The following is a 13,068-nucleotide window of genomic DNA, read 5'->3' on the forward strand; positions in this document are numbered from 1 at the left end:
TAAATCACTTAAAACTCTTCAGTTGGTCCAGAATGCTGCGGCTCGTGTACTGACAAGAACCAAGAAAAGAGATCATAATTCTCCTGTTCTAACTTCGCTGCACTGGCTCCCTGTAAAATCCAGAACTTAATTTAAAATCCTTCTTCTCTCTTACAAAGAGACGCTCGGTTACTTAAAAGTAGATTGGGAGCCAGAGCCTTCAGTTATCAAGCTCCTCTTCTGTGGAATCATCTCCCAGTCTCAGTACGGGAGTCAGAGACCCTCTCTTTATTTAAGAGTAAACTTAAAACATTCCTCTTTGACAAAGCCTATAGTTAGGCTAAGTTATGTCCCTAATTATGCCACCATAGGCCTAGTGTGTCGGGGGACATAATATACCTGGCCCCTCCCATCTATGGCCAAACAAGATCCATGGCGAAGGCACCAGCAGGGGTGAGTGCTGAGCAGTACCACAGCTCTACATCCTGTGAAAGAGAGAACACAAGAAAGTGCAAGCACTCCAGGAAGATACAAGCCAGTAACATTCATTAATGGGACATCAATGTGTACATCAATTTGAAAGATACTTATGTAATATTTTGTTACCTATGCACAACAATGAAACGTGCCTGTTGCACAAAACTAGAATAAGGGATTAAGCCGGGATACTGTATGTTGGTTATCTTGGCTCAACTTATCCGTGATCTGGTTGCACAAAAGCAGGATAGGGGGCAGTAGGATATGTTATGGTATAAGTTACCATGGAGATTCATTATGTGGAGCTAGCCTGCCCCAGACCAGGCTAAATTCCAGGATCTATTTAATCTCATCCCTTATCTCAGTCAGCAGTCACCACAAACGGACGCCAATAGTTATTCCACTGCCCTTTACACGTTGTTATCACATAGAACTAGACCCACTGTCATTATTTAAACGTTTGTGATAATTAATTTCAATCATTTTGGATAATTGATTATTTTAGATGATGTTGCAATCATTAGATAATTTACAGTTTCCCATAGACTATAAGGCTATATATAAAATGACAAGATTACTAATTTAACTTGTTTTAGAGGAGGAGAGTTGTTAAAATGAGGGCCGTGGAGCTTTTTTCTGGATTTTTTTTCTGGAATTGTACTTCAGAATAGGAGATACTTAATCTTTTGGCACATCAGCCAGCATCACATTGGCTGTATCCCAATGTCAAGGATCCTTCCTTCGGAGTCGGGTCCTCCGGAGGCGAGGCAAGTGTCCTTCCTTTCAATGGTGTAACGCACAAATGGGACAGCCTTCGGAGTGTGCAGCTGTGCGTCATTGCGTAACTGGAAGTCCTGCTTAAATGCAGCGCCGCTCTCAGCCTTTTGGCTAAGATCAAGTGTAGTGTCTGTTCTTATCAGTTTAATAAAAATAAATACATAAATAAATAGATTCAGCGCTGCGAATTTCAAAATCAGTTCACGACATGGATGTGTCTTTGGCATCAGCACTCTGACACATATTTGTAAAAATGATGCTTTAAGGTTGAATCTCCATGATTTAGCAAGCAAAAGCCACAAAATGGATTAAACCTGAATATTTAGCTGATCCTGGCTGAATTTGGCCGCTACTTAGTTTCATAAAAGCAGCGGAGCATAATTCATCATGGAAATATGTTCTGTGATTTTTTTATTTTACAGTACAGTACAGTAACAATTATTTATAAATAACAATAACGGATAATAGCGTTAATCATTTCTGAATGGCATAGTTGCACATAGTAGCTACATCATCATCGGAGTATATCAATTGATTAACAATAACTTTAGCGACTGAGACGGCATTAATTAACTTAACCGGCAATGTATCAAGATGATGTTTATTATCTTTAGCTTAATATTCTGGCATTTGTTTATGTAGGCCTATATGTTTTTGCTTGACTTTGAAAACACGTTTTGTAAGTTATGTGACAACATTCAGTGTAAACTGATAATACTTCTTTAAATACATATTGCGCCGCCGGCGTCGCTGTTTCTACGCTCGCTATTTTTAAATCTCCCGGTAGACCGGCGTGCGCAATGCGTTATGGGTAGTCGGAGCGCACGGAGGATACACACATGCATCCTTGGAATTTGGGCAAAAGAAGGACTCTGTCCTCCGGAGCATCCTCGACATTGGGACAGTCCTTCGGCGGATGTCGATGACATAGTGTCCTTCAAATCCAGCCGTTTGAGCATCCTTCCTTGACATTGGGATACAGCCAGTGACTCTACAAGATAGAAAGCACAGAATCAAAGTATATTATACAACACAAGGATAAATACATATTCAAAAGGTCTGAATATAATACACCCCGCATGTCTGCACACTGAAATAAATGCAGGACAAATCCATACACATGGAATGAACAGACGAATGATGCAGTAGCCTCCCTGCAAGCTTGTGTACACACAGCATACAGCACAATCATCAAAAGAGGCCAAATCAGTTTAAATTAAAAAAACACACAAATTCCTCTGACACTGCAGGACATATTTAACTTAAATTTAAAGCATGCATATTAACTAAAATAATTTAATACATATTGGTCCCTCACTGGCCGACCACTGTCATCATCAGGGAAGATTGCAGGATTGTCCCAGTCCATGGCTGGTGGCCTTCTGGGGGCCCTCTCCTTCCTCAGGCAGGCCACATTGTGGAGGACAGTGAAGACACTGAAAGCGTGCCTTCAGGAAGCCAAAGGTCGTTTCAACTCTGGTCCTGGCCCTGGTCCTGGCATGGGCATGGTTGTAGGCCTGCTGAGCGTCCTGGGGGTCTGTGAATGGTGTCAGGAGAAAAGGCTGGCAGGCAGACCCCCTGCCTCCTAGCAACACACCAGAGAATTCACCTGTCAACACAAAATCTCATCATTACAACCTCAAACAGAGTGACATTCTTGACAAAGCCATGATGTAAAAAGTGGTTATTAATGGTTGTGTGGCTCACCTTGTGATCGGCGCTGACAGATTTCAGAGGTCCCAAAGACTCTGGAGTCCTGGACTGAGGCCATTTTGACACAACATTGTTGATCAGACAGTCAGCATAGCAGACCATCTGAAATCATAAGATGAGGAATATTAAACCAATCAATGTACAGTGTTCATCAATTGACAATATCAAAAAGTTATGTTCACCTGAACATTAATGCGGTGGAATGATTTCCTATTCACAAAATCCACCTCATGGGCACCTGGAGGGGATTTTATACTGAGGTGTGTGCAGTCCAGTGCAACAATGACATTGGGGAAACCTGTAACACAAAGTAATGAGTATCCTACTATGACTGGTAACAGTTGTCCTGTCATTTGTAGATTTTCTCACCTGCAATCCTATAGAACTCCTCTTTGATGTCACAGAGTCTTCTGTGGCCAGAGAAGGAGATAAGACACATACACACTAAATATAAGAAAAGAGAAAATGTATTTATCCCAAAAAGAAATCCAATGAAGTCAGTGAGCGACCGTGGGTCCTTTGAAAGGCGCTATATAAATTAAAGTTGTTATTACTATCATTAGCCAGGTGAATGAAACCATGGAAACGGCAAATAGCCACCTTCTCCAGACCTTTGACGTGACTGGTGGCTCCTTTTGGATGATTGGATGAGGATTGGTAGACTGTGATGTCAATCATTACTCAACAAAGTATATATATATATATATATATATATATATATATATATATATATATATATATATATATATATATATATATATATACATATATATATTCACCGCTATGTAGAGACTTATCAAATCAAATCAATTTTATTTATATTGCCCAAAATCACAAATTTGCCTCAAAGGGCTTCACAGACTGTACATGGTACGACATCCTCTGTCCTTAGACTTATAAAGTCCATACAAAGTAAAGCATATAACTACTCAATTGTGACTAATTAAGAGCCAATATGTTAGTTATTTGCAGGCTAATAAGCAACTAATTAATGTTGAATATGTGTTCCCTAATCTTAAGTGTTACAAAAATTACAATATTACAGAATTCGGAATATTGTTGTGCCTTTGGTTTTCTCTATGTTTAAAAGACCTGAGCAGCAGTTGATGTAATTATTAAAACATGTATTTTTTTTATATGAAGATACAATTACTCCGAGGGGTATTTTCCAGAGTCTTGTCTTTTAGTGTTGAAATAGAACTTAGTTTAAAAGAAGTTTGTGTTTTGAGTGGTTGTCCTGACGTTTAGGAGCAGCTGGCAGTAGATGTTTGTTTCAGGAGCAGATTAGTGTTGAGTTTTTTAGAATCAGGTGAGTGTGAAAAGAGGATTCACTGACACTGAGCCTCAGGAGATGCTGTTACATGCACACTTTATTTCATTCTCATTTAAGTCTTTCTGACTATAGAAGTGAATAAGTGTTTGCATGGGATATGATCTCACACGTGATGTTTTCATGCACAGATGCATTTAAGTGTGTGATGTGTGCAAAAAGGTGTTTGAAGTTAGATATCTATCCTCTGTTCAGCACTATTTGCCATTTTCATGTTCTCATTAATCAAATAGAAAGTTATATGATGTCATATACAAAATCAAAAGTATTCAGATTATCATTTTTAGAATATCTCTGGTACACTGTAGTCGCTGTGATTGTGTCACTTTCAGAAGCTCGGTAATGTAAGACATTACAAAACCAATAGATCCAGTGATGTACGTCTTCTATGAAAAGTAATAATTTTTCCACGCTGAAAGGAGTTGTCATTAGCTGAAGCCAAGATAACCCTTGCTTTATCACTGTGGCGGTGTTGCCTTTCTTTATAATTATGTGTTTTACCTCCTCGTATGCCTCCATCCGGATTTCTCCCTCCGACGGGGAAAAGTAAGCCGCTCTACTCGCCATGGTGAATCAGTGAATCTGTGATCGGTGGCGGGGTCTATCTGAGGGAGCCGCGAGCGCGCACCTATCCAGGGGTGCGTCCCATGTCGTCTATTTCGCATCCCTGCATCCCTCACTTGCGCCGTTCACTTGCGTCTTAGTCCCGCCCACCGGGGATGCATGGAGAGACGCAAGTGAGGGAAGCGAGGAGAGGAGAAACGATTTAAGACAAATGGGACGTCCTTCCGTCCGGAGCGTCACGTGAAGCGACGTCCGTTTCTAATGACGGCGGCAGCGGATCACAGCTGGATCAGCTGTCAGTCGCTTTAACAGCTGGAGACATGCACTGATGATAATAATAATAATAATAATAATAATAATAATAATAAGTGTTTTCTCTGTTTAACAAACACCTGCACATGAATAACAACCTCCATTGTGTATTTATACGGTGAACTGTGTCCAGCTCAGGGGCACGGGAATGTCTTTATATAATTTATTAATTATTATTTGCTGCTGTATTAGGACAACTATTAGGGCCAAGTATGAAAAAAAATACGGACCCGGGGGAGGGGGGTAATACTGGTCCATGCCTCACTGGGTCCGTCCGGTGCCACACACATACACACACAGACACACACACACACACACACACACACACACACACACACTTCAAAAAGATGAATAAAGATTCCATAAACCCGGCTCCATGGCAGCGTAAAGACGCATCACATGAGGATGACCGTGAGGAATGAAGGCTGGGAACAATAAACCTGCTGCTGTGAAAAAAGTTTAGACGGACGTTACACTGTAACTGTCAACAAGAAGCAGAGGAGGTCTGAAAGAGAGACAGCGCTCCGTGTGAACGCGAGGAGGAGGAGCGTCAGTCGGATCACTCTGATAAAACACCTTAAACAGAGCGAGTGATGGAGAAGAAGAGACATCCCGCAGGTAGAAAGGAATGAAATGTGATGATGTCGTAACATCACCTCATGTTATCTGTTTTTAATCATGCCATGGTGGCTGGGTCCCTCTCCCCTGGGTTCCTATTTATTTATTTATTTCGTATATTGCCCTAATACGCCGTCGTAGTAGACGATCCTGGTGATAAATTAATTATTTAATATACCAGAGCATGATTGTGTCCGCTGAACACCGGCCAATATTTTATTAGGTTAGATGATGAAGGTAAAATGTAAATTATGTCACCCAGTAATGATCAGCCTCGCGTGGGACTGATGAAAATGACAAACAATGTAAAAGTGTTTCTTGCTGACAGACAGACTCTCAGACTCTACTGTTTTTTTTTTTTTTTTTACTTTAATAATATCCATAATAAATCTGTACGGTGGAAAAAACAGATCACGAAAAGGAAAAAAAGGAAAAAGGAAAATAACTTCTAGAGCGATGTTTCTCTTAATTTATTATAAATGTAGAAATATGTTTGTGGTGTTTTTGTTGTTCAGAGTCACAATAAAACAGATTTTAATTACATGGTGAATCATATAAATAAAATATAAAACTTGTGGTGACACACTTTAGTTTAATCTGTGATCTGTCTTCACTCCGGTATCAAACTACAGCGATGTTGCGATGTTTAAGATCAGTCCGATCAGCTGCTGCGTCTATTCAACGAGTCAGGGGGCGGGGCCACCGCTAAAAGACTTCCGCATAGGATTCTCTCGTGTATCCTCGCTTGTGCCTCCTCCGATATGCCTCCTCTATCCTCTATCCTCTATCCTCCGATCACAAATAAGGGCTTTGGGACGGTCTTAAAGATGGCGCCCGCGAAAGAACTTCCGGTTCAAGCGAGGATAGAGGATAGAGGAGGCGAAACTTAAGGGCTTTGGGATGCAGCACATGTCTTCTCATTCTGGCTTGGTCTTTGTGCAACCAACTAAGCCTGGACGCTCTTGTTTTGGATTCATTGAGCCCAGCTCAGTCACTTATCCTGGATGTCTTAATCCTACTTTTGTGCAACGGCCCCCGGTCTCCAAATTTTTAGTAGTCCCAGATCCTCTTTCTTTGGGATCAACGTCAGGCCTGCCCTCGTGCAGCTCAATGGCAACGTCCAAGAGTCCAAAACCTTTAATAGAACTCTGTAAGAAGTCCATCAATCCAAGAAGCCCAACCTTGGCTGAGCTGCTGAACCGTTAAGGATAGTGAAGGGACAACAAAGCTTTGTGAACCATTTGTTTTGTTTTTTGACCCCACTAGATGGCGGTCTTGGCTTAAAAAAAGGCTTTAGCAATGGTAATTCAGTGTGTTTTCAGCCCTTTGTTGAACAGAGAGCGCCATCTAGTGGGCTCCTTAAATAAAGCAAATGGTTCACAAAGCTTCGTTGTCCCTTCACTAATTAAGGACATCTTATCCAAGAAGATGGTGGACTCCAGTCAAGCTGACTGTGCTTCACCCAGCTGAGACAGTCACCCCAGTCCTTCAGTCACACATTAAGGATCACAGCTATCTGCACTAAATAGGTTGGTGTAAAAGTCTATGGTTAGCTTCCTCATCTCTGATGAATCAATTGTTATAGTTCCATTTGCAAGCCTCAGGTGCATCACGTTGTGCTCTGTAACTCATAGAAGAAATTAGTTGGATGGATCGATCTATGTCTTAAATGGTTGATATTCTAGTTGTAATTAGAGCACCTTTTGCTTTTTCATATAGAAACTTACTGTAGTGATAGTAGTTAATATGCTAAGCCACTAGGCGGCACCAAGTTAATGTTTTGACCTGTGAGCTACATATTTTGTCAATGCTAGACAATACAAGTGGGTTGTAGAAGAAGACAGTGCTGGCTGTACGTGTGGTTTACCTGCTGCACGGACACATTAAAAGTTAATGTTCAACATAGCCACGTATCTTTTCATGTTTTGAAGCGAGGTATGCAACACCTTTGTGTACAGCGACAATGACGATATATAAAAGTTTGACGCTGAAATTTGATGAACATTATTCGCCAAAAAAAAAAAAGAAACTTCTGAGCGGTATGTGTTCTGGTAGCACATGCAGCATCCTGGTGAGAACTTTGATACTTTTTTAACGGTTAAAAGCTAAGACATACAACTTTGGAGTGCTGCAGGAATCAATGGTTTGTGACCAAATTTTGTTTGAAAAAACCTTTTTTTTCTCTTTTTTTGGCCAACAATGCCTCTTTTGCCAGCCACTGCACTAGAAGATACTGTGATGACACAATGTAAATTCATGTGTGCATGTGATGTTCAAACTAAAGTCCTTGAGGTGGAAAACTTGATGTAAAAAGGGCAAGATGTTCTTAATTTAGTGGCAGCAATGCATGTTACCAGCAGGGGGCGTCATGCTGCAGCAGTAGAGGAGCTCTCTGCTCAGTTCATCTCAGTTCACATCAAGGAACAGAAAAACTCACTTCAGATCTCAGAAAAAATATAATCTCACACATGTTCACAATTTGTTGTGAGGTCAAGATAAAAGTCGAGAGAGGAATCAAAACAAAACCAACCTTGTTAATGTTACAGCTCTTGTTGTTTTATTTTTGATCTATTCCTTTTAAATCATTCCACACTAAATGTTTGCTTTTTCTGTTTTCACTTCACTTCATATTTCCCTTTTATATCACTATTTAATGGTGTTTTGTGTTAATATTGTAAGTGCATTTTTGTATTGCCCTTGTTTGGTTTCATTGGTAAATTCAAGATTTTTTTCTTTTATTGGCATTTTATATGAGATAATCGCTTATATATGCTTTTTTGTTATGTGGTTATTTCCTTTATAGGAGTTTATTTTTCACACACACACACACACACACACACACACACACACACACACTTTTTGATAGCCCTCTTAACATACTTTTGAAACATGAAATGCATGAAGTGTCACTCAGGTTGGAGCCACCATGCTGCATGAAGTAACACACACAAATGCACAACACAGCTGTTTGTGAGTGTGTGATGAGGGAGTGGAGGAGCAGAGGCCTCCAGATACACAGGACACACTTGTCCCTTCCTCCTTATCTCTGCCTGCCGTGTGTGTGTGTGTGTGTGTGTGTGTTTGCGTGTGTGTGTACTTGAAAGCAAATGAAATTAATCTGCCAGCTGAAGTAAATATTGGGTATATTTCTGTTAGTAGCCAGCTGATTGTGTGTGGGTGTGTGCGGTATGTACATTCGTAAATATGTGTGTGTGTGTGTGTGTGTGTGTGTGTGTGTGTGTGTAAGAGATCTCTAAACTATGACACAAATATTTTTGTATTTTAAACCTTGTGTGGGTGTGTTTGTAGGAGTGTTTTTAGATCTCAGCAGATATCAAACACTTGCAGCTGAGAGACCTACAGTCATATATCTCTTTGTCATAAATGGAGCCAATTTGGGGCAAAATTTATTTACTGACCATTTTCTGAAGCATGCAGTAACATTTTTAACTAGGACTGCGCGCAGTACTGAACGGGCCCTCGCAGTACACGCGTGTCGGGGCATGCTGCCGTCGGGGTTTGTGCGTTACAGGGGCCAGTCTATACCACCCCTATGAATTTCATTGCCTTAAGTCTTATGGTCTGGGCACAGTGGCATTTATAAGATTAAACTGCCGCCAGAGCGCCACCTAGAGGCCGATCAATAAAACCTTCAAGGGTTATTCTCAAGAGGGCATTGACAATAATAATACCAAGTTTGGTGTTAATCCGACAAAGGGATGTTGAGATACGAAATACTTCAATTTAAAGAGCGCCACCTAGTGGTCATCACCCAAAATTTTGCAGAGAGCCTCAGGGGCTCATGGGGAAGTAGTAACCTGAGTGTCATGTCATTCAGACACACCAATGTGGAGATATGCAACACTTTGTGTTTTGTGTTGAAAATAGCGCCACCTGCAGGAAGTTGTTATTTAATAACTTGAGTATTCTTTGGATAATCAAAATTATTTCAATAACTTTTTGTCTTGAGGGTCCATAGATGCTGTGTGCAAAGTTTGGTGCAAAACGATGAAATTGCCTAGGAGGAGTTCGAAAAAGTAGGTTTGCGACATTTTGCGAATTTGCGAAACGTGTTTCATTCATTCATTCATTTATTTGATTTGTTTAACTGCAATGTTATTGATATGGGCTAGTGGGTTAACGCTATATATCACGTTATAACATGAAAATATCATTATCATGAGTAACTTGATAATATCACATGCGTGTTCAGACGTGTGCATCACTTTTAAGTGTCCTCTGGAAACACTTCTGTTGTGTTGTGTTGTGTTGTGTTGTGTTGTGGTCTTTGCAGCGCGTTTTCTAAATGCTGCTCTTGTGTTGTCAAATTGATGAAGATGTTTTCTCAATTTGCTTGTGTTTTGTGTATTTGCATGTGTTTTCTGAAGTTGCAGCGATGTAAGCTCTCAGGGTCACCGTACAATAGCCACCATTTCGCCGCAAAGTAATTTGAAGACTTTGTTTGTGTGTGTGTGTGTGTGTGTGTGTGTGTGTGTGTGTGTGTGTGTGTGTGTAATCTGTGATCATCTGATCAAATTTCAATAAGGGCCTTTACTTCATCATTAGATCACATCTGTCCCAGTGTTCATTCACCACCACCGAGTGCCTGAGAGTTCGTTTGAGCATTGACTTCCTACAGGGCGTCATCCAGCGGAGTTGTTTCTAGTTTGTCCCTCTCGCAGCTGTCACACCTGATCTGCATCAGAGCAATGAAGCTCTCCTACGAAGAGCTGGCTTCTCCGCTCATTGAGAGTGTTTGTCTACCAACTTTCCAGGCTCTCTCTCTGAAGAATACTTCCATGCTTGTTTTTGCTCCTCACTCCTCGATTTTGTTTTCACCGTGATTTTCAATGTTCCGGTTGCCGTTCCTGGGTCTGTAGTTGTATTGTATTGTTGACTTGTGGAAGAACTTCAACAAAATCCTTTAGTACATATTGTAAACGGAACAGCTGTCAATACCACAATGACCACAAATGATATATTTAATTCTGTCACTAATTAATGTATATTCATCACAATCAAAGATATTTTTGTTTTGTTTTTAGATTATTTTTTAGTGATGCATGCAATGATAAAACAGAATAACAAAGCAATGGCAAAGGCATCACTGGTTTTTGAAATTCAAAACAAATCCAAATCAGAAGTATCTAACTATTGTGTCCCTTGTTGCTCTGTACATATCTATAGTTCTACATTGTGATTTCCTATTTGAGCGCTGTTTATCCAGATTTGGTGATCCTGAAAAGATGCTATCTGGATTAGATTGATCCAATCGGATGTTGCTTTGAAAAACCAGCTAAAAAGTAAATTGGATTACATGATCATGGATAGCAAAAAAAGGATTTATTCATTTTATCTGGATTAAACCTTTTGAAAAACCGGGCCTGAACAAAAGAGCAATAAATGGTCTGCGGCCAACAAAAACTGGCTCTGGGCCTTCTGTGCATTGCTAAAAAAAACATCTCAAAACTTATAGATGCTTTGATGAGTCTCCTTTCAGTATGTGCATGTTTATTTACACAAACTCATGGCCATCAATCAGGACAATAATCTGCAGTGTAAGTGATGTATGTGGTATGTGCTGGAGCCAAGTTCTTTAGTTAAAACCAAACATGATACTCACAGAGCAGAGCTGAGTGGGGGGAAGGGGACGTACCAGAAGGAGGAAAAGGAGTGGAAGGATTCTGAAACATTTTCATTTACATTTACTCTGAAATGCAGAAAAACAGAAACACAGAGAAGAGAAGGAAACGGAAGAGAAAGAGTGGAAAGAGAAGATAAAAGAGGATTTTTAGAAGACTGGTGAAGAGCTGTTGTAAAACAGAGTATCCCCAAGAGAGAGAGAAAGAGTAAAGAAGAGAGAAGAAAAAGGGGAAGGGTTTAGCAGAGAATGAGAGTGCACAGTAAGAAAAGTCATATGAAAGGAAAGACGGAAAATGACAGATCGGAGATGACAGAGAGAAGTAATAAATGGACTTAAAAAATAATGAGCACAGTGGGAAGGAAGGAAAAGAAGAGTTACAGAAGAAGGAACTGAGACAAGTAGTGATAGAGGGAGGAAAAAAGCAAAATGTGATAAAAAGATAACACAGAAAATGAAAAAAGGTGACAGGGACAATAAAGAAGAAGCATTTATTAAAGCTGACTTAAAGAAAAGAGCAGATTTTCTCAGTGGGAAGTGCTGAAAGAGGAGGAGAGAAACACAAAAAAGGGAGTGGAGTAGAAGCTGAAAGGAGAGGCAGAGCTGGAAAATAAAGAGAGTGACAAAGAGAGAAGACAGAGGAGGAGAAACAAGGAGGAGAAAGAGAAGAGGAAAAAAAGGAGGGGAACTTAATTCACGCTGTGTTTCAAGCCTCTCTTACGTTGTTGTCAAAATCCCTCTGAAGACTAAATGCTATCAGGAACGAGCAGGCAGCTGCCAAACCCACTGACACACGCACAGAGATAGAGAAAGATAGAGAGGGGGGGGGGGGGGGGGAGAGAGAGAGAGAGAGAGAGAGAGAGAGAGAGAGAGAGAGAGAGAGAGCAGAGGAGCTCCCCAGCAGTGTTGGATATGACTCGACCGCTGTGGAGGACTTGGAGTGACAGTTGGGAATAACGGGTTCTTCATCCAGTCAGGTTAGTTGAACACACTGTTGAACAGCTGTGATGCATCATCTGGAGCTTTATTTTGAGGGGTCCTAAACAGCTATTATTTGAGATATAAGTAAAGGTTTTGGTGTCTGGTTCAAGGTCCTTTTGGCAGAAAGGTTCATTGTTGTGAGGTTTAAACCTGCATCCTTTTGGTTCATGTGCAAAGCTCAAAAGGTTATTAAAATCACGTTAACATTTTAGATTAGGGAACACATATTCAAAATTAATTAGTTGCTTATTAGCAAGCAAATAATTAACATATTGGCTCTTAATTAGTCATTATTAAGTAGTTATTAATGCCTTATTCTGCATGGCCTTATTATACAACCAGTAAGCCATTAACTAAGAGTTTTTCCTCAATAACCTCAGAATTATTGCTTATTAGTAGTAAGTAAGGAAGTTGTTGTATATGAGTTACGATCTTAATATGCTTTACTTTGTAGAGACTATAAGTCTCTATATAGCGGTGAATGAAACCATGGAAACGGCAAATAGCCACCTTCTCCAGACCTTTGACGTGACTGGTGGCTCCTTTTGGATGATTGGATGAGGATTGGTAGACTGTGATGTCAATCATTAATCAACAAAGTATATATATATATATATATATATATTCACCGCTATGTAGAGACTTATCAAATCAAATCAATTTTATTTATATTGCC

The 13,068-nt window shown here is 40.2% G+C and overlaps 1 protein-coding gene and 1 non-coding gene across 3 annotated transcripts in view; both read left to right on the forward strand.

Annotated features, from left to right (window-relative positions):
- Positions 1–1,322: 1,322 nt before the first annotated feature.
- Positions 1,323–1,510, forward strand: LOC131969209 (U2 spliceosomal RNA). The gene has a single exon (XR_009394095.1). It is a non-coding gene; the product is annotated as a U2 spliceosomal RNA (small nuclear RNA).
- A 10,796-nt stretch (positions 1,511–12,306) lies between these two features.
- The window catches only part of ripor3 (RIPOR family member 3), a 111,251-nt gene continuing 110,489 nt past the window's right edge, over positions 12,307–13,068 (forward strand). For both annotated transcript variants that reach the window (XM_059329004.1, XM_059329005.1), the window contains exon 1: positions 12,307–12,388. The gene's annotated coding sequence lies outside the window, so the exon portion shown is untranslated. The remainder of the gene's footprint in view (positions 12,389–13,068) is intronic.

This window comes from Centropristis striata, chromosome 3 (genome assembly GCF_030273125.1).
Source record: "Centropristis striata isolate RG_2023a ecotype Rhode Island chromosome 3, C.striata_1.0, whole genome shotgun sequence".
In the NCBI taxonomy this organism is placed as follows: domain Eukaryota; kingdom Metazoa; phylum Chordata; class Actinopteri; order Perciformes; family Serranidae; genus Centropristis; species Centropristis striata.